Source organism: Hyperolius riggenbachi, chromosome 2 (assembly GCF_040937935.1).
Source record: "Hyperolius riggenbachi isolate aHypRig1 chromosome 2, aHypRig1.pri, whole genome shotgun sequence".
Taxonomy (NCBI): Eukaryota; Metazoa; Chordata; class Amphibia; order Anura; family Hyperoliidae; genus Hyperolius; species Hyperolius riggenbachi.
The window spans coordinates 345,036,322-345,057,029 of record NC_090647.1 but is presented as its reverse complement, the minus strand read 5'-3'; the positions used below and the strand labels follow the sequence as shown (position 1 = coordinate 345,057,029).

General features: G+C 46.5%; 1 protein-coding gene across 1 annotated transcript in view; it reads right to left on the bottom strand.

Annotated features, from left to right (window-relative positions):
• Window positions 1–517: 517 nt before the first annotated feature.
• The window catches only part of GNAI3 (G protein subunit alpha i3), a 105,715-nt gene continuing 85,524 nt past the window's right edge, over window positions 518–20,708 (bottom strand). Inside the window, exon 9 of the mRNA XM_068269515.1 lies at window positions 518–1,377. The gene's annotated coding sequence lies outside the window, so the exon portion shown is untranslated. The remainder of the gene's footprint in view (window positions 1,378–20,708) is intronic.

Sequence of the window (20,708 nt, the reverse complement as noted above, 5' to 3'; positions counted from 1 at the left end):
AGGAAGGCTGTAAATGGGGATCAGAGGCTGTTCAAAGGAGCTGTACATCCGAGGGAGTGCTGTACTTGGATGTTACACACGAAAGAGGGGGCTGCATGTGGAATGGGGGTGGGTACACAGATTGGGAGCAACTAGAAAGTTGGCTGAGGCGCAGAAAAAGTATAAATCAAGCCTTGTTTCATGGGTCAGGGATGACACCAGAAGAAATCACAGAAGATCCCATTTTCTGTTGCTCTGAGTGGTGCAGGGAAGGTGGTGAGGATATATGGTATTGTAGGGTTGCCATATGTTTTATTTTTGGCATATCCTACAAGCTTACATTATGTACATGTTACAATAGCTTTCTTACCCATTCTCTTGTTAATGAAACGAAGCACTGTGCTGTATAAACCATTCACAATGTCCTATAATTAGCTGCATGTCTGGGAGTAAAAATGACTAGAGCCAAAGCTGCTTGTTATATCAAGTGATATAAATACTTTAGAAGATCATGAATAAATAATACTATAATACAATATGCATGTCTTATCAATTTAATACTGTATACGAATAAGTGTGCTAGCAATCAACAGAACTTGGTGTACACTGTATAACATACAAAACAGATACGGCAATAAAAAATTGTAAGATGTCAGACGGCTACAGTGTAGGACAAGCTGGTCTGTACAAACAAGAGAAAAAAAATGTTAAGGTGACCTTTACCAGACTGACTGGAAGTTTGGCACTCGAGTGGTAGGATGTCATTTCAGACAGACGTCTCAGGTATGACTAACAGTCGCTTGAATAGCGATGGCAATTACTTAGCAGTGTGAACAAATTCAGCTGAATGGAAAAAGTACAAATATAAAGAGAGCAATGAGGCTTATGGAATATTTTACCTAATGGACTGAAGGGAACAAATTTGTCACTTAAACGCTTTTCAACATAGAAGACACAAATGCATTTATCTAGAGTGGTTTCAGTATAAAATACACAAAAAGGGTTGCCTAAACTGTGTGAGATGGCCGTAACTCTGCCAGCAATGAAAGGTAGAACCATAGAACCGAGGTTTCTGTAACAGCATTATAAAATACTGGGAATGTTAAATATCACAAAGTAGAAATAATGATATGCATTAAAAATTATCGGTCCCAAAGGAGAGTCTGTGACTTAACACTGCGGTTTCTTCCAAATCATCAAGAAGCATCCTCCAGCAGATAGTATGTGAAAATCAAGTCTTTCTACTGGATAGAGTAGAGTAAGGCAGCCAACACATCAGGGTCAAGGAGATTTGCATTAGGACAACTGCAAGAGACAGATTGGTACCCAGGAAGAGGATCAGGAATGGCTTGTGCATAGGTTCATCTTCCTTAGGAGGCAGGTTCCTCACTTGTCAACCTGCAAGGTGAATAAGACAACACAATCACCATCTATTACAGATATTATGTATTGCGGTTGGGGATGGTCAATAAGATGCAAAGAATGCTGAATTCATGCAAATTTTATGTAGCTTGAAAATGGACCACTAAGTGTCACCTATGTGGCATTAAATTGCTCCACTTTCAAGCTGAACAGCTTTACGTAGAAGGATCATTAATCTCCTTGGCGGTAACCCCGTGCTGGACACGGGGTAAGCCGCCGGAGGGTGCCGCTCAGGCTCTGCTGGGCCGATTTACATAATTTTTTTTTTCAAACACGCAGCTAGCAAAATTGCTAGCTGCGTGTTTGGTCTGATCGCCGCCGCCCGCCGCTGATGCGCCACTACCCGCAGCGATACAGCCCCCCCCGCATACTCCTTCCGCAGCTTGGCCAATCGCCGCCAGGCTGCGCTATGGGGTGGATCGGGATTACCTGTCTAGTCACGACATCAATGACGTCACTCCGTCCGTCGCCATGGCGACGGGGGAAGCCCTTAAGGAAATCCCGTTCAGAACGGGAGTTCCTTATGGGCAAGCGGCGCCGGCGGCGATTGGCGAGTACGGGGGGACGCCGCAGGGAGGGGGGGGGGGGAAGCATGTAGCTAGCGCCAGGCTACCTACATGCTTAAAAAAAAAAAATTTGAAAAAACCCTCCCGCGGCTGCGCATATCATACCGCCAGGGAGGTTTAGTGGTGCCTTTACCTAAACATCAGTGGCGTAGCAATAGTGGGTGCAGAGGTAGTGACCGCATCGGGGCCCTTGGGTCAGAGGGGCCCTGTTGGGCCCACCCTCAACCACAGAATCAGCTCTCTATTGGTCCTATGCTGGTAATAATCACTTCTATAGGTGATTTTAGTAGTAGTAATCATTAACACACTTCTTACACTGTTGTTGTCCTTGGCAGGTTTTGGTGTGGCGTATCAATTGTTATGTATATAGTGCTTGGGGGGCCTCAAGGTAAACCTTGCACTGGGGCCCACAGCTCCTTAGCTACGCCACTGCTAAACACTAAAATCATGTGGTCCCCTATAAAGGCAGGCAGACAGCACATGGCTAGGCCAACTTCCTGTTTCCTGCATTATAGCACTTCCTGTCACAGTTTGACAGTAAAGACATACTAGCCTTGAGGGCCCGTTTCCACTATTGCGGTGCGGAATCGCCGGTAATTCACCACTGACTTGCCGCAATTTCGCATAGGTTATGGTATATGCGATTTTAACCATGTCACTGCCTGTGTTAATTTACATTAGTTTCTATGCGAAATCGCGGGTAAAAACGCATGCCAAAAACACATGTGATTTCCCTATTCAATGCATTGCGTGCGATTCGCATAGCGGTGTGCGGGGAGCGAATTCTGACGGGACGGCTCTGCCGTGCAGATTTTTCCCGCACAGGAAAACGCTCAGCACTTCAGACAAGTGGAAACAGGCCCATCCACTTGTATTGGCTATGCGAATCCGCATGCAGACAACGCATGCGGATTCACGATGGTGGAAACGGGCCCTAATGCATCAAAGCTTGGTAACTACTATTGATTATTTGTTCACATCTGAATCTATAGGAAATGGTCAGTTTAATCAGTGGATTAATGGTCAGCCTCAGTGGGAGATTTATGGATGCTTTGCCTGGGACTTCCTTTGCTGTACTATGTATTTGTGGTGCAGTGCAGGAGGAGCAGCGATGAATAGCAGTGCTGGTTGGGGTGTCCAGCAGAGGTGTGATAGGTAAAGAAGGGTGTTAGGGTGCCCTGCACAGGAGAAGGGAAAAATGTATGCCCCTCTCCTGCAGAATCCTCTCTATGCCATGGAGCATGCAGGATGACATTGCTTAGAATGAAAACATTAAGGAGCCCTACACTGCCCAACTGAGTCATTCTTGCAATGCTGAATGTCTTTCTCTTTTATTGCCAGATTGGCTGAGAGGGACAATGTAGGGCTCTGCCACTCTGAACAATACCAGCTCACATGGTGCATAGCATGGCAGTGGGCATCCCATCAAGGGGCTCCCAGATTCCACCACAAGTTCCCCCTGAACTTACCGTTAAAAGCGTGGTGTTGTGGCTCCCGTCCCTAATGCACAGAGGTGGGAATGAGACTCTTGCCCTTTACATGGTCAGGTGCACCGCAGTAGAGGAGAAACTGTGTCTGCCTCTCTACCCTGCAGAGTCACCTCCATGCCATGTACCATGGTTCATTATGGCGAAGGTTTTCACTCTGCCTCAGCCATCCTGGCCATACCAGGCTGCATGGGGGACACAGATTCAAAGAGGAACATAAACCAAGGATTGAACTTCTATCCAATCAGTAGCCAATACCCCCTTTACCATGATAAATCTTTACCTTTTCTCAAATAGATCTTCAGGGTGGTCTCTATGGCTGATATTGTGATAAAACCCCTCTCATGGTGTGATGGCATGACCAAGGTCCTAAAAGGTTTGCGGTCTGTGAACCTTGTTGCATTGTGGGAAATAACGGCTTTTTCCAACTACCAAGCAAGCAATATCTCCCTCTGTGCATAGAACTCTCAGTAACGAACATTCCGTACAGATCACCTGGCAGAACTTAAAATGTCCCCACCAGTGATACATTTCAGAATGTAGATCAGGGTGAAAAAAAGATTTTACAATGGAAAAACACTGACTAAATATATAAATTAATATTGTAAACAATAAGCAATTTTATTCATTATGTTATTTTCACTACAGTTCTTCTCTAAAGGGCAGGGGGAGCTATCATTTTCTTTTTTAAACTTTTTGTTTTACATGTTTTAGTTTTTTTTTAAAGAGGCTCTGAAGTCTCAACTCCCCCCCGTTTTTACTTAAGTAACTTCATTAGCACTAATGCCCTCCCTAAAACGCTGCATCCCCGCGGATGAAATCGCTATTAAACCCCCCAAATTTCAGGGCAAAAATCCACAACTTTCTTGGTCATGGAGTTTGCTGCTGGGGGAGGCAGCGCTTTGAGCTGTAACTCTGCCTCCATTCTTGTCAATACGCGCTGATCGCCGCCTCTCCCCGCCCTTCTCAGTGAAAAAAGACAGAGGGGCGGGGAGAGGTGGCGATTAGCGCCAATTGACGGGAGTAGAGGCAGAGCTACTGCACAAAGCTCTGCCTCTACTACGAAGCGCTGCCCAAATATCCTCGCAAGCATTTGGGGGGCGTTTAACCACCCTGGCGTTCTGATTAAATCGCCAGGGTGGCTGCGGGAGGGTTTTTTTTAAATAAAAAAAAAACTATTTCATGCAGCCAACTTAAAGTTGGCTGCATGAAAGCCCACTAGAGGGCGCTCCGGAGGCGATCTTCCGATCGCCTCCGGCGGCAAGAGATAACACGGAAGGCCGCAATGAGCGGCCCTCCGTGTTTCGCTTCCCTCGTCGCCATGGCGACGAGCGGAGTGACGTCATCGACGTCAGCCGACGTCTTGACGTCAGCCGCCTCCGATCCAGCCCTTAGCGCTGGCCGGAACTGTTTGTTCCGGCTACGCTGGGCTCGGGCGGCTGGGGGGACCCTCTTTCGCCGCTGCACGCGGCGGATCGCCGCGCTGCAGCGGCGATCAGGCAGCACACGCGGCTGGCAAAGTGCCTGCTGCGTGTGCTGCTTTTTATTTGGTGCAAATCGGCCCAGCAGGGCCTGAGCGGCAGCCTCTGGCGGTGTTGGACGAGCTGAGCTCGTCCAGACCGCTCAGCAGGTTAATAGCGATTTCAGCCACAGGGATGCAGCATTTAAGGTAGGGCAATAGTGCTTATGAAGTTACTTAAGTGAAAACGTGGTTTTCTTTAAGTTGAGTAGCAGTGCATGGTGCTGCATACAGCTCCACAGCACAGCATGCCACTCACCTATCACCTTGCTTCACCTCTGCAATGCTCAGGGGATTTGTTTAGGCTCCTCTGTGCGAGGCTAATCTCATAGACATTTGCAGAGAGATGCCAGCAATTGAATCTGCCAGTAAATTTAGAGCAGTGAGAGGAGATAAACGAAAAAAAAAAAAAACTTGTTCCATGCTAGTCTTCCTGCAAATGCAAAGGACCCATCCTATATAATAAAACCCTAACTGTTACTGTGTCATCCTTCTGTCTCTGTGCCAGTGTTTTCTGGCTACTGCGCATGTGTAGCCGCTGGGACAGGAAGAGGACGGGGCAAGGGGGGGCGGACGGGTGCTTGCACACTGACAGGCGGCGGTGAGAGAGACCTAGATCCCGCTTTTAAACGGGCTTAGATCTACTAGTCATGTTATAAACCTTAGTCCAAAGTTTTGGGTTTTGATGTGGTAACATTTATTTTGCCAAGTCTCTGTTCACACTGGCACTAAAATTGGTCTGTTAGATCGCAACGGAACGGATCCTAACCGATCTAATGTTAACCTATGGATCCATTTACATTGGTCCATTCAAAACGTATTTGTACCGAACGCTCCATTGAACGGACCGCAAGTTTGGTTCTGCAGTGATTCTTCCGGGCAGTAAAGCCCAGCGGAATGGAAACTGAGGCAGAAGCACTGCATGGGAGCCAATGAGAAAACGCATATACACAACACACTGACTATAAAAATGTACCTCTCTAGCCAGCAGAAATATTTTTATTATTATGCATACCGGGCAGGGCAGGATGGTCTGGGGCTAATCTGTGTCGAGTGTGCGTGAAGCAAGCAGGAGGGAAAGGGCAGGAGTGTGCATAATGAGGCCATGTTTTACAAGGAAAGAACGCTCTTTCTTGAAGGACAGATATTTTATCCAAATATCCGTGGGGTGGGGAGAAGAGAAGCAAGATGCTGCATTGGCAACTGAGGGCAGAAAAAGGAAAGCAGACAGACAGAGGGCAATAGGCTGCCCATAGACAGCTATTTTTATCACTTTCTGTTGTAACCGATGCAAAAGGGATACCAACGGAGAGGAAACTGATACGATTTTCATTCCAATGGATCAATTCATATCGGTTTTCACTGATCTGTTTACAGAGGTGTAAATAAGGAGCTTGGGGCTCCAGTGCGAGTTTTACATAGGGCCCCAAGCACTCTATTGATATGGAGCCCCAAAACCTATCACGGACAGCTGCAGTGTCACAGAGGTGCATTTAGAGTAAGAAAACAGTATTAAGGATTACTACATATATAGGTGTTATATATGCACATATATAGGTGTTTGTAAGAAATGGACTGTGTGTTTCACAGCTTGCTTTTGTTGGGCAGGCACTGCACCATTCTTAGAGCACATGTTTCTAAGACAAAAGACTCCACTTTCTGCTAACTGACCTTAGGTGGAGATAAAGTTTAAATCTGCTGAAAAGCATTCCTTCAGCCAATGACACTGCGCCTATTAAAAGGGAAGCGATGTGTGGTGAGGAGGTGGAGTCAATGAGTATATGGTTTTTCAGCATGCAGGTCCTATTCTCTGTCTTCTTTGGTCTGCTGCTGGAGCTGCTGGTTCTCTTGGCTGGGTAAGATGTAATGGTTCTGGGAAATGTGGGTTGTATTGTAGGACATATTGGGAAGATGCATTCAGATTACATATTAATGTATATATTGTGGGTATTGTTCTCTAGGGTTTATGCTCTATACTGTTGAACTGCTCTGTCTTGCTTTTTGTAGCTCATCAATGTCTGTACCTGTACCGCAAATATCACATGCAATATAAACTTTATGAGATGCATTTCCACCAATTTGAGTGTTGTGTGGTTTCTGTGCCTCTTAGCTAGACAGAGAATATTCACACCAGGTGGGAATTTAATCCACTGGGTTGCAGATCTGAAATCTGCTAAATCATCTCTGATGAGATTGGATTAACCACTTCCCAACCGCCGTATATACAATTGGCGGCCGGGAAGTGCACCCCGCAAGGACCGCCGTATAGACAAATGGCGGCGGTCCTTGTAGGGGCATAGGCGGAGCGATCGCGTCATCCGTGACGCGATGCTCCGCCTGGCGCCGCTCACCCGCCGCAACATCCCGCCGGCCATACGGAAGCGCCGGCGGGATGTTAACCCGACGATCGCCGCATACAAAGTGTATAATACACTTTGTAATGTTTACAAAGTGTATTATACAGGCTGCCTCCTGCCCTGGTGGTCCCAGTGTCCGAGGGACCACCAGGGCAGGCTGCAGCCACCCTAGTCTGCACCCAAGCACACTGATCCCCCCCCCCCCCCCGCCCCAGATCGCCCACAGCACCCATCAGACCCCCCCTGCCCACCCCCCAGACCCCTGTTTGCACCCAATCACCCCCCTAATCACCCATCAATCACTCCCTGTCACTATCTGTCAACGCTATTTTTTTTTTATCCCCCCCCTGCCCCCTTCTCCCTCCTGATCACCCCCCCACCCCTCAGATTCTCCCCAGACCCCCCCCCCCCCCATGTACTGTATGCATCTATCCCCCCTGATCACCTGTCAATCACCCATCAATCACCCCTTGTCACTGCCACCCATCAATCAGACCCTAACCTGCCCCTTGCGGGCAATCTGATCACCCCCCCACACCAATAGATCGCCCGCAGATCCGACATCAGATCACCTCCCAAATCCATTGTTTACATCTATTCTCTCCTCTAAACACCAACTAATTACCCATCAATCACCCATCAATCACCCCCTATCACCACCTGTCACTGTTACCCATCAGATCAGACCCTAATCTGCCCCTTGCGGGCACCCAATCACCCGCCTACACGTTCAGATTGCCCTCAGACCCCCCCCTTATCAATTCGCCAGGGCATTATTTACATCTGTCCTTCCCTGTAATAACCCACTGATCACCTGTCAATCACCCATCAATCACCCCCTGTCACTGCCACCCATCAATCACCCCCTGTCACTGCCACCCATCAATCAGCCCCTAACCTGCCCCTTGCGGGCAATCTGATCACCCACCCACACCAATAGATCGCCCGCAGATCCGACGTCCGATCACCTCCCAAGTGCAGTGTTTACATCTGTTCTCTACCCTAAACACCCACTAATTACCCATCAATCACCCCCTGTCACTGCTACCTATCAGATTAGACCCCTATCTACCCCTAGGGCACTCAATCACCCGCCCACACCCTCAGAATGCCCTCAGACCCCAGCCCTGATCACCTCGCCAGTGCATTGCTTGCATCTATTCCCCCCTCTAATCACACCTTGAGACACCCATCAATCACCTCCTGTCACCCCCTAGCACTCCTATCCATCAGATCAGGCCCAATACAACCTGTCATCTAAAAGGCCACCCTGCTTATGACCGGTTCCACAAAATTCGCCCCCTCATAGACCACCTGTCATCAAAATTTGCAGATGCTTATACCCCTGAACAGTCATTTTGAGACATTTGGTTTCCAGACTACTCACGGTTTTGGGCCCGTAAAATGCCAGGGCGGTATAGGAACCAGACAAGTGACCCCATTTTAGAAAAAAAGACACCCCAAGGTATTCTGTTAGGTGTATGACGAGTTCATAGAAGTTTTTATTTTTTGTCACAAGTTAGCGGAAATTGATTTTTATTGTTTTTTTTTCACAAAGTGTCATTTTCCGCTAACTTGTGACAAAAAATAAAATCTTCTATGAACTCACCGTCTACTAAGGGAATACCTTGGGGTGTCTTCTTTCTAAAATGGGGTCATTTGTGGGGTTCCTATACTGTCCTGGCATTTTAGGGGCCCTAAACCGCGAGGAGTAGTCTTGAAACGAAATTTCTCAAAATGACCTGTGAAATCCTAAAGGTACTCATTGGACTTTGGGCCCCTTAGCGCAGTTAGGGTGCAAAAAAGTGCCACACGTGGTATCGCCGTACTCAGGAGAAGTAGTATAATGTGTTTTGGGGTGTATTTGTACACATACCCATGCTGAGTGGGAGAAAGATCTCTGTAAATGGACAATTGTGTGTAAAAAAAAATTAAAAAAAATGTCATTTACAGAGATATTTCTCCCACCCAGCATGGGTATGTGTAAAAATACACCCCAAAACACATTATACTACTTCTCCTGAGTACGGCAATACCACATGTGTGGCACTTTTTTGCAGCCTAACTGCGCTAAGGGGCCCAAAGTCCAATGAGCACCTTTAGGTTTTACAGGGGTGCTTACAAATTAGCACCCCCCAAAATGCGAGGACAGTAAACACACCCCACAAATGACCCCATTTTGGAAAGTAGACACTTCAAGGTATTCATTGAGGGGCATGTTGAGTCCATGGCAGATTTCATTTTTTTTTGTTACAAGTTGGCAGAAATAGAAACCTTTTTTTTTATTTTTTTGTGTGACAAACTGTCATTTTCCGCTAACTTGTGACAAAAATTTATATCTTCTATGAACTCACTATGCCTCTCAGTGAATACTTTGGGATGTCTTCTTTCCAAAATGGGGTCATTTGGGGGGTATTTATACTATCCTGAAATTCTAGCCCCTCATGAAACATGTCAGGTGGTCAGAAAAGTCATAGATGCTTGAAAATGGGAAAATTCACTTTTTGCACCATAGTTTGTAAACACTATAACTTTTACCCAAACCAATCACTATACCTACACTGAATGTTTTTTTTTTTTTTTTTATCAAAAACATGTTTGTCCACATTTTTCGTGCTGCATGTATACAGAAATTTTACTTTATTTGAAAAATGTCAGCACAGAAAGTTAAAAAAATCATTTTTTTGCCAAAATTCATGTCTTTTTTGATGAATATAATAAAAAGTAAAAATCGCAGGAGCAATCAAATAGCACCAAAAGAAAGCTTTATTAGTGAGAAGAAAAGGAGCCAAAATTCATTTAGGTGGTAGGTTGTATGAGCGAGCAATAAACCGTGAAAGCTGCAGTGGTCTGAATGGAAAAAAAGTGGCCGGTCCTTAAGGGGTAGAAAGTCCTAGGTCCTCAAGTGGTTAACAGTGTTCATTGCCAGCATAGCACCAATGAAAAGCTAAAAAGATGAATGAGAGAAACCAAACACTGCGACAGAGCAGAGCTAATAGATCAGGAGAATACACTCTGTGAGCGCTACCTCTGCATCCCCTATTGCTACGCCACTGTCCGTTTATCTGAACGTGTCAATGAGAACCGGTCCTAATTTTTAATAATTTGCTCACATGATTGGATGCAAAAAAAAAAAAAAAAAAAAAGTACCATATACTTTCTATAGAATAGTTTTAAACATCCTAAAATAAAATCCTTTGTGTACAGTCACTGAAGGGCATTTACAGTACGGAAAGAGCAAACTTCATCTAACTTCCCATCACTGGAAGCTCTTATACACTATGCAAACAAGCACTAAAGGCAAAGACAAACACTTATATAGCGCTTTTCTCCTGGCGGACTCAAAGCGCCAGAGCTGCAGCCACTAGGACGCGCTCTATAGGCAGTAGCAGCGTTAGGGAGATTTGCCTAAGGTCTCCTGCTGAATAGGTGCTGGCTTACTGAACAGGCAGAGCCGAGATTCGAACCCAGGTCTCCCATGTCGGAGGCAGAGCCCTTAACCATTACACTTTCCAGCCACTACACATTACAGTGATGAGTATTCACAATATCTGCTTGAATGGCAGAAATTGAAAGGAATTCTATTCCTTCCATGGAGATGAATAAGATAAAACCCCTGTTTGTTACCCAGCAGCATGTGACGCCGTTGACTAAAGAGAGTGGTAGTATATTATGCTCATCAGATCATGGCCATCAGCAGAAATTCTTCCGCAAGTATGTGAAAGCACCAGTTAGTCTTACCGGTAACGGTGTTTCTGTTCAGCAGCTGGGACACCCTCTGGAGGATTGGTCCCCGCCCAATCCTGGGGAAACACAAAACACAAGCATAAAAAGCTCCCGCCCTCCCCTCATCCCCAGTGTATAAAAAAGTAAGGAAGCCCGAACACTAAGGAAAAAAGGGAGAGCGAAGCACCTCCAAGTGACCCACTATATAACTCCAAGAGAAACAGGCCCAAGGAAGTGCGCAGAATAGGGTAGGGTAGTAGACGGTGTCCCAGCTGCTGAACAGAAACACCGTTACCGGTAAGACTAACTGGTGCTTTCTCCCATTCATCAGCTGGGACACCCTCTGGAGGGATACAAAAGTAAACACCCACCTAGGGAGGGACCACAGCCTGAAGCACTTTCCTGCCAAACGACAAATCCTGCTGCGAAAGAACATCCACCCTGTAGTGTCTGACGAAAGTGGAAGAACTCGCCCAAGTTGCCGCTTGACATATCTGCTGGACCGTAGCACCTGCTCTCTCCGCCCATGACGTTGCCATCGATCGAGTGGAGTGTGCCCTTAGGTTGGTTGGTGGAGTGGAGTCTGAAGTCTTATAAGCTAGAGAGATAGTCTCGCATATCCACCTGGCAATAGTCTGTTTAGAGGCTTGATGTCCCTTATTCTTCCCCATAAATAGCACAAATAAGTGAGAAGATTTCCTAAACTCTCTAGTCCTGGCTAGATAGGATAGAAGGGCTCTCCTAACATCTAGACAGTGAAACTCCTGTTCCTTGGCACAGGAAGGTTTCTCACAGAACGAGGGGAGTACAATGTTCTGAGACCTGTGAAAATCAGTGGATACCTTAGGAAGATAATTTGGATCCAGACGTAAAACAATCTTGTCTGGAAAAATAGACAAAAAAGGATCTTTGACCGACAAGGCCTGAAGGTCGCCCAACCTTCTGGCTGAGGTAATGGCGATCAAAAAGGCCACCTTAAACGTTAATAATTTCAAGTCAATTTCATCGATAGGCTCAAAGGGGGGGCCGGAGAGAACCTTAAGTACTAGAGACAAATCCCACTGAGGAACTACCTTATGCTTAATAGGTGTAGATCTCTGAACTGCCCGGAAAAAATCTTTGAGCAACTTTTCCTGTGCCAAGGGTCTGTCTAGGAGAACTGATAGAGCTGAACACTGCACTTTTAATGTACTTAAGGCCAAATTCATCTCAAAACCCTCCTGTAAAAAGTCGAGAACAGTTCCTGTCTCTCCTTGATTCCGACTATGTGTATCACACCAAGACATATATACCTTCCAGACCTTCCTATAAATTTTGTGAGTGATAGGTTTTCTGCATTTTAACAAGGTGTCGATAGTTTTGTCTGAAATTCCTTTACTCCTTAAAATCATCCTCTCAGGATCCAGGCCGCCAGATTGAAAAGTTCTGGCTTGGGATGAAAAAGCGGTCCCTGCCGTAGAAGGTCCGGCCTGACTGGAAGCTTGAGAGGTGATTGAACTGACAACTGTAGAAGAGTGGAGAACCATACTCTCTTGGGCCAAACCGGGGCTATGAGTATGAGGTTTACTTTCTCCCTTTGAAGTTTGTCTAAGACCTGAGGAATTAATTTGAGGGGTGGATACGCATATCCCAGGTCGAACGTCCATGGGACCGATAGCGCATCCAACCCCAGAGAACTCGTATTCCTGTGAAGAGAAAAAAATTGAGGAATCTTGGTATTGACCGGTGAGGCGAAAAGATCGATGTCCGGGACACCCAATCTTTCTGTGACCCAGAGAAAAACCTCCTGGTTCAGTTCCCATTCGGCATGGTCGATTTCGTGGCGGCTCAAAAAGTCCGCCTCGATATTGAGAGACCCCTTCACATGAATGGCCTCGATTGACAAAAGATTGGCCTCTGCCCAAACAAAAATCTCCGTCGCCAGACGGGAGAGACACAGAGATCTGGTCCCCCCCTGTCTGTTGAGATAAGCTACCGTCGAAATATTGTCCGAGAAAATTAGGACATGATTGAGTCGAATCAAGTCCTGAAAAGCCCAAAGTGCCTCTTTCACTGCTGCGAGTTCTCTGAAGTTGGAAGATTTTTTGGCCATCGACCTGCACCACCTCCCCTGGGAATGTTGGCCCATCGTCGTTGCTCCCCAACCCCAGGCACTGGCGTCTGTGTGCATTCTTATAGGGTCTATTTGTTTCCATATTCTGCCCTGAGTCAGATTCCAAGGTTGAAGCCACCAGTGAAAACTCCCTTTCACCTGTGCTGGTATCTGTACCAGTGAGTCCAATGACTCCTGCGTCTTGTCCCATACCCCCAATAACCAGTTTTGGAGATGTCGAGCATGAAATTGAGCCCAAGCTACTGCCGGAATGGATGCGGTCATGAGACCTAAAATCCTCATAACTTCTCTTATTGCCACCTCCTGGCGTAGTAGTAAGTCTCTGACTCCTACTTGTAACTTTTCCACTTTTCCTGGGGTCAGAAAGATCTTCTCCCGAATGGAATCGATCACAAACCCCAGAAAAATAATCGACTGAGAAGGTTCTATTTTCGATTTGGGGTAGTTTATGATCCATCCCATCCGAGAGAGAACCTCCACGACCAGGTCCCTGTGGGCTTTGAGATCCGTCTCTGTTTTGGAAACGATCAGCAGATCGTCCAGGTAAGGAATAATGTTTACTCCTTGATTTCTCAACACCCTCATTATCTCTGCTAGTACTTTGGTGAAGATGCGCGGGGCTGACGCTATTCCAAAGGGCAGGGCCTGAAATTGGTAGTGACACGTCCGATCTCTCATTCGAATTGCGAATCTGAGAAACTTCTGATGAGATTTTGCAATTGGAATGTGGAGGTAAGCGTCCTGTAAATCTATTGACGCAAAAAATTCTCCCCCCTGAAGAAGTGCCCTCACTGAAAAAATGTTTTCCATTCTGAATTTTCTGTAAACTAAAAAGGGGTTCAGAGACTTCAAGTTTAGAATGAATCTGAATTCCCCGTTGGTTTTGGTCACCAAAAACACATGGGAGTAATAACCCTGAAACTCCTGACTTTGAGGCACCGGAATGATCACTTCCTTTGCAATCAGTCTCTGTATCTCCGTGAGAAGACCCTGAGCCTTGCTCGGGTCCCTTGGAAATTTGTTTACAAAAACTCTGGGGGGAGGAGGAACAAAAAATTGCGGACGATACCCGTCTTTTATAATCTTTAAAATGAATGGGTCGGGATTGATTTTTTCCCAATGGGACAGAAAATAAAGAAGTCTCCCCCCCACCGGCAATATGTCATTTACTTCCTTTGGGGTCGGTTGGTTTCGCAAGTGCAAACCCTCCACGTCCTCTGCCAGCGGGAAAGGACCATTTCCGCTGCTGGGCTGGCTGTTTGACCTGGCTTTGTACAGGCCTCCTAAATAAACCTGGTTTATTCGTTCTAAATGGTTTGCGTTTATTGGGAAATTGCTTCCCCTTTTCTGCCGATCTGGAAAGAATATTATCCAAATCCTTACCGAATAATAAATCCCCTTCAAAGGGAACTGCACATAATTTATTTTTTGAAGTCAAATCACCATCCCAGGTCTTGAGCCAGAGAGCCCTCCGCGCAGAGTTAATTAAAGCGGTAGTACGTGCAGAAATCCGCACAAGTTCCACCGCCGCATCTGCTAAAAAGGCCACCGACTTCAAGACCACCGGAAGAGACTTAACATAGGTATTCAAATCTGAGCCTGTTTTCACATGAGTGATCAAATTGTCCATCCAAACCCGTAAATTACGAGAAATGCAGGTGGCAGCCACACCTGGTATAAACGCAAAGGAAGCGGATTCCCAGGCTTTTTTCAATAGAAGATCTATTTTCTTGTCCATAGCATCTTTTAACACTCCTGCATCCTCAAAGGAGAGGTCAGCGTTTTTTGAATATTTGGACAATGCCGCATCTAATTTTGGGCATTTGGTAAACTCATCAATGTCAGAGGCAGAGAAAGGGAATTTTCTTTTGGCAGATTTGGGAATAAATAATTTACGCTCCGGCTCCTGCCATTGTGATTTTATAATGTCTTTAAGAGATTGATGGAAGGGAAAAACTCTCCCCGATTGTTGGGCCAACCCTGAATAAACCTGATCTTGAGCCGTAAGCTCTTTTTGAACTTCAGGAATCTGTTCCGTGGCATAAACTGCTTTAAGTAATTCACTTGTTTCCTCAGTACTAAAAAGAAATCTGGCTGCCTTCTTAAAATCGTTATCGGATTCATCCTCAGAAGGAGCATTTTCCCCCTCTTCCATGTCTGACACCTCCTCTCTACCCTCCAAGTCCTCCTCCTCCTCCCCCTCTTCCCCTAAGTGATCTAAGTTAAGGGCACCTTGAACTGAATCAGAGATTGGGACAGGAATAGGGACAGGGGGGTTATGCGGGGGATCAATGGGTACTGATGAGGCACCTGGAGCTGAGGAGGGACCTGGCACAGGAAGGTCAGAAAGAAGAGATTCTTTAAATTTTCCAAGAGTCTCATCCATATCCTTTTTAACAGAACGCATAATGTTTTTAAAAATGGAAGAGGATTCTGCAGAAATAACTGCATCTATACATGACTGGCAGAGTGCTTTAGTGTAACTAGATGAGAGCTTGACTAAACACTGGCAGCATCTCTTTGATCTGGATCTACTGCTAGAAGACCCAGACTCCACTCTAGCCTGCATTGATAAAAGAGGGGAGAGGGAGAGAGAAAAAAGATACATACAAAACAGTTAAACACCCAAAAATATAGTTAACTGGCAGTATGTAAGGGAGTGTATTCCTCCCACTCACCACACCATCCGTTTGTTGAGGCTTAGTCTCATGGGCTGCAGCACTCGTGGAGGCAGTGGTAACCGCCGTACCCGTTGCAGGAACTGCGGCAGCGGTACCGGTGGTCGTGGCGGCGGTAGCGGCGGCGGTAGCGGCGGCGGTAGCGGTGGCGCTAGCAGCGGCAGCGGTGCCCGCAGCCACACTTCGATTCTGGCCATCCATCTTGCCGCCGCCCGCACGCCCTCTCAGCGCTTAAATGCGGAAACCATGCGCCTATTCTGTCCGCCTCCTCTGACGTCACAGGAAGTGACCTCCGTGCGCCGGCCAATAAAATTGAAAGGAAATGGCTCGCGCAGGAGGAAGGCGGAAACTGAACAGCCCAATTCCACCCGTGGGCGTTCAGTAAACTGGCGGCAGACTGCGTTACAGGGCTCCCTCTCTCCGGACCTCCTACCTCTGATCCTGGATCCTAGCCCACCCTGCACAACAGGTAATGCCGAGAATTAGGAAAAACCTCACCCTCCGGTGAGGATAGCAAAATAAAAAATGGGAGCTGCAAGTTCCGTGTGTTCCCCGGGCGGAAACACAATTACACTGAGGATGAGGGGAGGGCGGGAGCTTTTTATGCTTGTGTTTTGTGTTTCCCCAGGATTGGGCGGGGACCAATCCTCCAGAGGGTGTCCCAGCTGATGAATGGGAGAAATCCACCCTTAGATCAGCCACTGAGCCTGCTCCCATTGCACTAAAGCTTGTTCACAGTGGTAAGTCATGTCCACGTACACACATACAAGTGCAATGAGAGTGAACCAAACACTGCGACAGAGCAGAGCTAATAGATCAGGAGAATACACTATGATAAGGCAAGAGCAGGCAATTACGGTATTCTCAAGCCCTATGGAACTTTTTAGTGTGTGTGAAAAGCGTTATGTTTGTAGAAATCCAAACACTATATTTCAACATAAGAACACGATCTCATATGCAAAACATGCCAAAATCATTGTTTGGGCCTGCTTTGCTACCTCCAGACTAGGATTGCTAGCAATTATTGAGTGAACTGTAAATTCATGTCTGCAAGTTCTGTAGGAAATGTCAGAGTACATGAGGTGGAACTCAAGAGACCTGGTTACCAACGACGACGATTGGGCCTACCGTCAGCAGGCTGAATGGATCGGTCACTGGTGTAGGGAGAATAGGCTGCAGCTCAATACAGCTAAAACCGTTGAGATAACCATCAATTTCACAAAGCAGGCTTCCACACCATCTCCAACCTACATCGACAGCACTGAGGTGGCAACAGTATACCGTGTCCACCTCCTGGGCACTACCACCTCCAATGACATGAGCTGGGAGGTGGTAGTGCCCACCCTGGTGACAGCACAGAAAAGACTCTTCTTCCACCAGCTGATGAAGTTTGGTATGGCCCAAGAGGTTCTAACCAGATTCTACTCCGCCAACGCTGAATCTGTCCTTGGCTACATTCTCATCTGGTACGCTGGCTCCTCAGCCAGTGACAGACACAAACTTCAGATCAGCAGAGAGAATCATTGGGAAACCCCTTCCACTCTTGACCTCTTCTACAACTCTCAGCTGCGCTATAGGGTGCTGAGGATTGCAAATGATCCCTCTCACCCAGGCCACTGTTACATCAGTCGGCTCCCATAAGGCAGGGTTCGGGCCACCTCCACCAGGACTGCAAGACACAGGAACGCTTTCCTCCAATCTGCCGTCAATTTCTTGAAATCTATACACGCACTTTCACCGAACAGTGCCTTGACCCTCTCCCCCGGTAGGCAAAGTTGCTGCGATGGCTAATCTAAGGAAGCACTGTAACTGCACCATACTGCTACGTCTCTGAGTCACTACTTCTTTAGTGTGTAGCCCCCACAGACTGTATTGCTATGTATGTGCCAAACCCACTTCCAGGCATGACCCGGTCATGCTTGGTGAAATAAAGGATTCAAATGTTTAACTTAATTCCACTTTATTATTCCACTTTAAATGGAGTGATTTTAATGATATAGTGAAACACAGAAGCGTTTACGACAACCTCTGCTGCTTATATCTTCAAAGCAACTAGGATAGGTGAAGCAGTGTTGGATTTAAAGGTGACCCATATAATATGCGGCCAGAGGTATAACTAGGAGTTGCTGGCCCACCCTGTGAACCCCGCCCCTCCCAAAGATCTCAGGATCATATAGCCTGTGTGCATGCATCCCCCCTCCATATATAGCCGAGCAGTGGTGCATGATAATTTACCTGGTTCCAGTAGCTGAACAGGTCCTCACTTCAGTGCAGCTTTACGACATGCAGCCCATCTTTGCGGTTCCTAGCTCTGCATGTCATGTGCAGCGCGAGCCACAAGGTGAAAAGCTGTGCAGTGATGAAGGGAGTGAGAACTTGTCCTGCTGCCAGAAGTAGGTAAATGATGATGCTCTGCTGCTGCTCTGAAAAACACCACTGGAGTGAGCCTCATTAGCCCTTGGGAGGGAGGCTATAGTTACATGAAGGAGTTAATTTCTAGGCATGGAAGTCACGGCTTCTGACTTGTCGATAGCTTGTCGGGAATCATAACATCACTGATAATCAAAGTACAGCAATACAAGTTTTCCTGGCAGAATACAACTTCTGAGGGCAGGGAGAGATAAAATATATGAACTATTGACCTTTTCTTAACTCTGGGAAACTTAAAAGGCTGCCAATGATGAGACAGTAAAACATTCAACAGACTATGTAAATGTTTAAATATAAAATTAAACCATAAGATCTCTCAAAAAGTCATTTTTAGGAGTAGGAGGATGAATATTGTTTATCTCATCAGTTTATTTTCACCTCAGGTTCACTTTAAACCATTTATTTAGCTTTTCTTTTTATTTTTTTTCTAACAGTTCAAATCTTGTTTCACAGGCTTGAGAAAAACAAATATATGAATAGTATATGAATAGATGCCTCCATGATATTGACATTTCAGTTCTGTAGAAGTCAGGTAGAAACGTCAAAATAAAATTGTAAGTGGTACCCCAAATTTAGTGCCACTCTTACATTTCATTTAATTGAGTTTATTGTTTGAGTACAAAGAATTAAACTTGACAGAGAGGGAAAATGACCGTTCATTTTTACAATTTGTCAGTAGTGCTGTGCACAGTGCAGATCCTTTCCCACACGACTCTGCAAGCAAACGGGGGGATATTTTATCACCCCCAGATGGGTGACACCAGCATCTTAGGTTTGTTAAATATCTTGAGAAAAGTAAAAAAGCTTCTGCAAACTAATTTATCACAGAACTTCATGAGAGGCACATCACACACTTTCCAGCAGTACTCCAGTCCACCTGGTTAGAGAATTAAAGCATACAAAAAATATAATAGGACATATCAGTGTGGATTTGCATAGTGATTGGCAGTATTGGTGGTGGGAGGGGGTGAGGCTAAGAGCCCTGGCATTGGAAAAGTTATCAGAGCAGCAGTGCTACTGTATCTGTGCAGATTTCTATTACAGAGTAATAGGAAGCCAGAGGGTTCAGGTCTCTTTTGGGTGGCAAAATCAGTAAAGCATAATTACATTATGGGTTGGAAAATAGCTAATTCTCAGTTTTTAGTTTGAAATATTTAAAGCAACTTTGTGGTGAGAAACTGAATACCTGTCCAGTGGTAAGGCTGCATAGTATCTAATCATCACTTCAGCAACGATAAGGCTAGACTTCTAAAGGTCCATACACACAATGTCGCCCGATTGGGATCCAGATCCATCAGGCAACATTGCAGAGTCGGGATGTGCAGAACCTGTAAGAGAGCAACGTGTTGCGATCTGTGCGGGATGGGGGCAATATCAGGTGTTTCTGACATTATTGTCAGATCTGACAAGATTAGCTGCATGCTGGTTTCTGAGGTTATTCAGACACCACTGCAGCCAAATAGATCATTAACAAGAAATAAATATGTCAGCATCCATATTTTTCTCACCACAGTTATTCTCTAAGCCTTTGGAGTAGGCTGTATTTCCACTCTTGTCTTGTCTATAGAGCCATTTGTGCAAGCTTATTAGATAACCTTTATGCATAGGAGAGCAGCTGTAGGTAGGGTGGCATGGCAGCATAGTGGGTAGCACTCTCGCCCTGTCCCCACTTAGAATAGAGCTATGGAGCTGTTGTCCCTGTGTTTGTGTGGGTTGGCTCTGGGCATTTTGGTTTCCTACCACATCCAAAAAATACACAGATATGCTAGCTAGCATCTCCCAAAACTAGCCTTAACCTGCCTAGCGTTCTGGACGAGCTGAGGTCGTCCAAAGAAAACTTGCTGGAAACGTTCTGGACGAGCTCAGCTCGTCCTGCACTTTCCCCTCTCACGCTGTGATCAGCAGCGCTGCAGCAGCCTCTGCAGGCTGCTGCATGCTTCTCCCTAGGGAGAGAATGTGCTAGGGCAAGCGGGGGGATCCTCCTTCTGTGCGGAGGTATTTTGGGCTGGGGGATCCCCCTCTGCGGGTGGGGGGATCCCCCTTCTGTGCGGCTGTATTTTGGGCTGGGGGATCCCCCTTCTGTGCGGCGGTATTTTGGGCTGGGGGATCCCCCTCTGCGGGTGGGGGATCCCCCTTCTGTGTGGCGGTATTTTGGGCTGGGGATCCCCCTCTGCAGGTGGGGGGATCCCCCTTCTGTGCGGCGTGCGGGTGGCCTATACCCCTCCCCCCCATCCTCGCTTCCCCCCCCCCTTCCCTGTCTAAGCCCTTTGAGCAAATCGAACTACTCACCCGGGGGCCCTCTCCAGCGCAGCACTTCTTCCTCCATCGCGGAAGTCCTGTCTCTTTACAGTTACATTACGAGACTTGGTGACGTCACCAAGTCTCGTAATGTAACTGTAAAGAGACGGGACTTTGCGATGGAGGCTGCGCT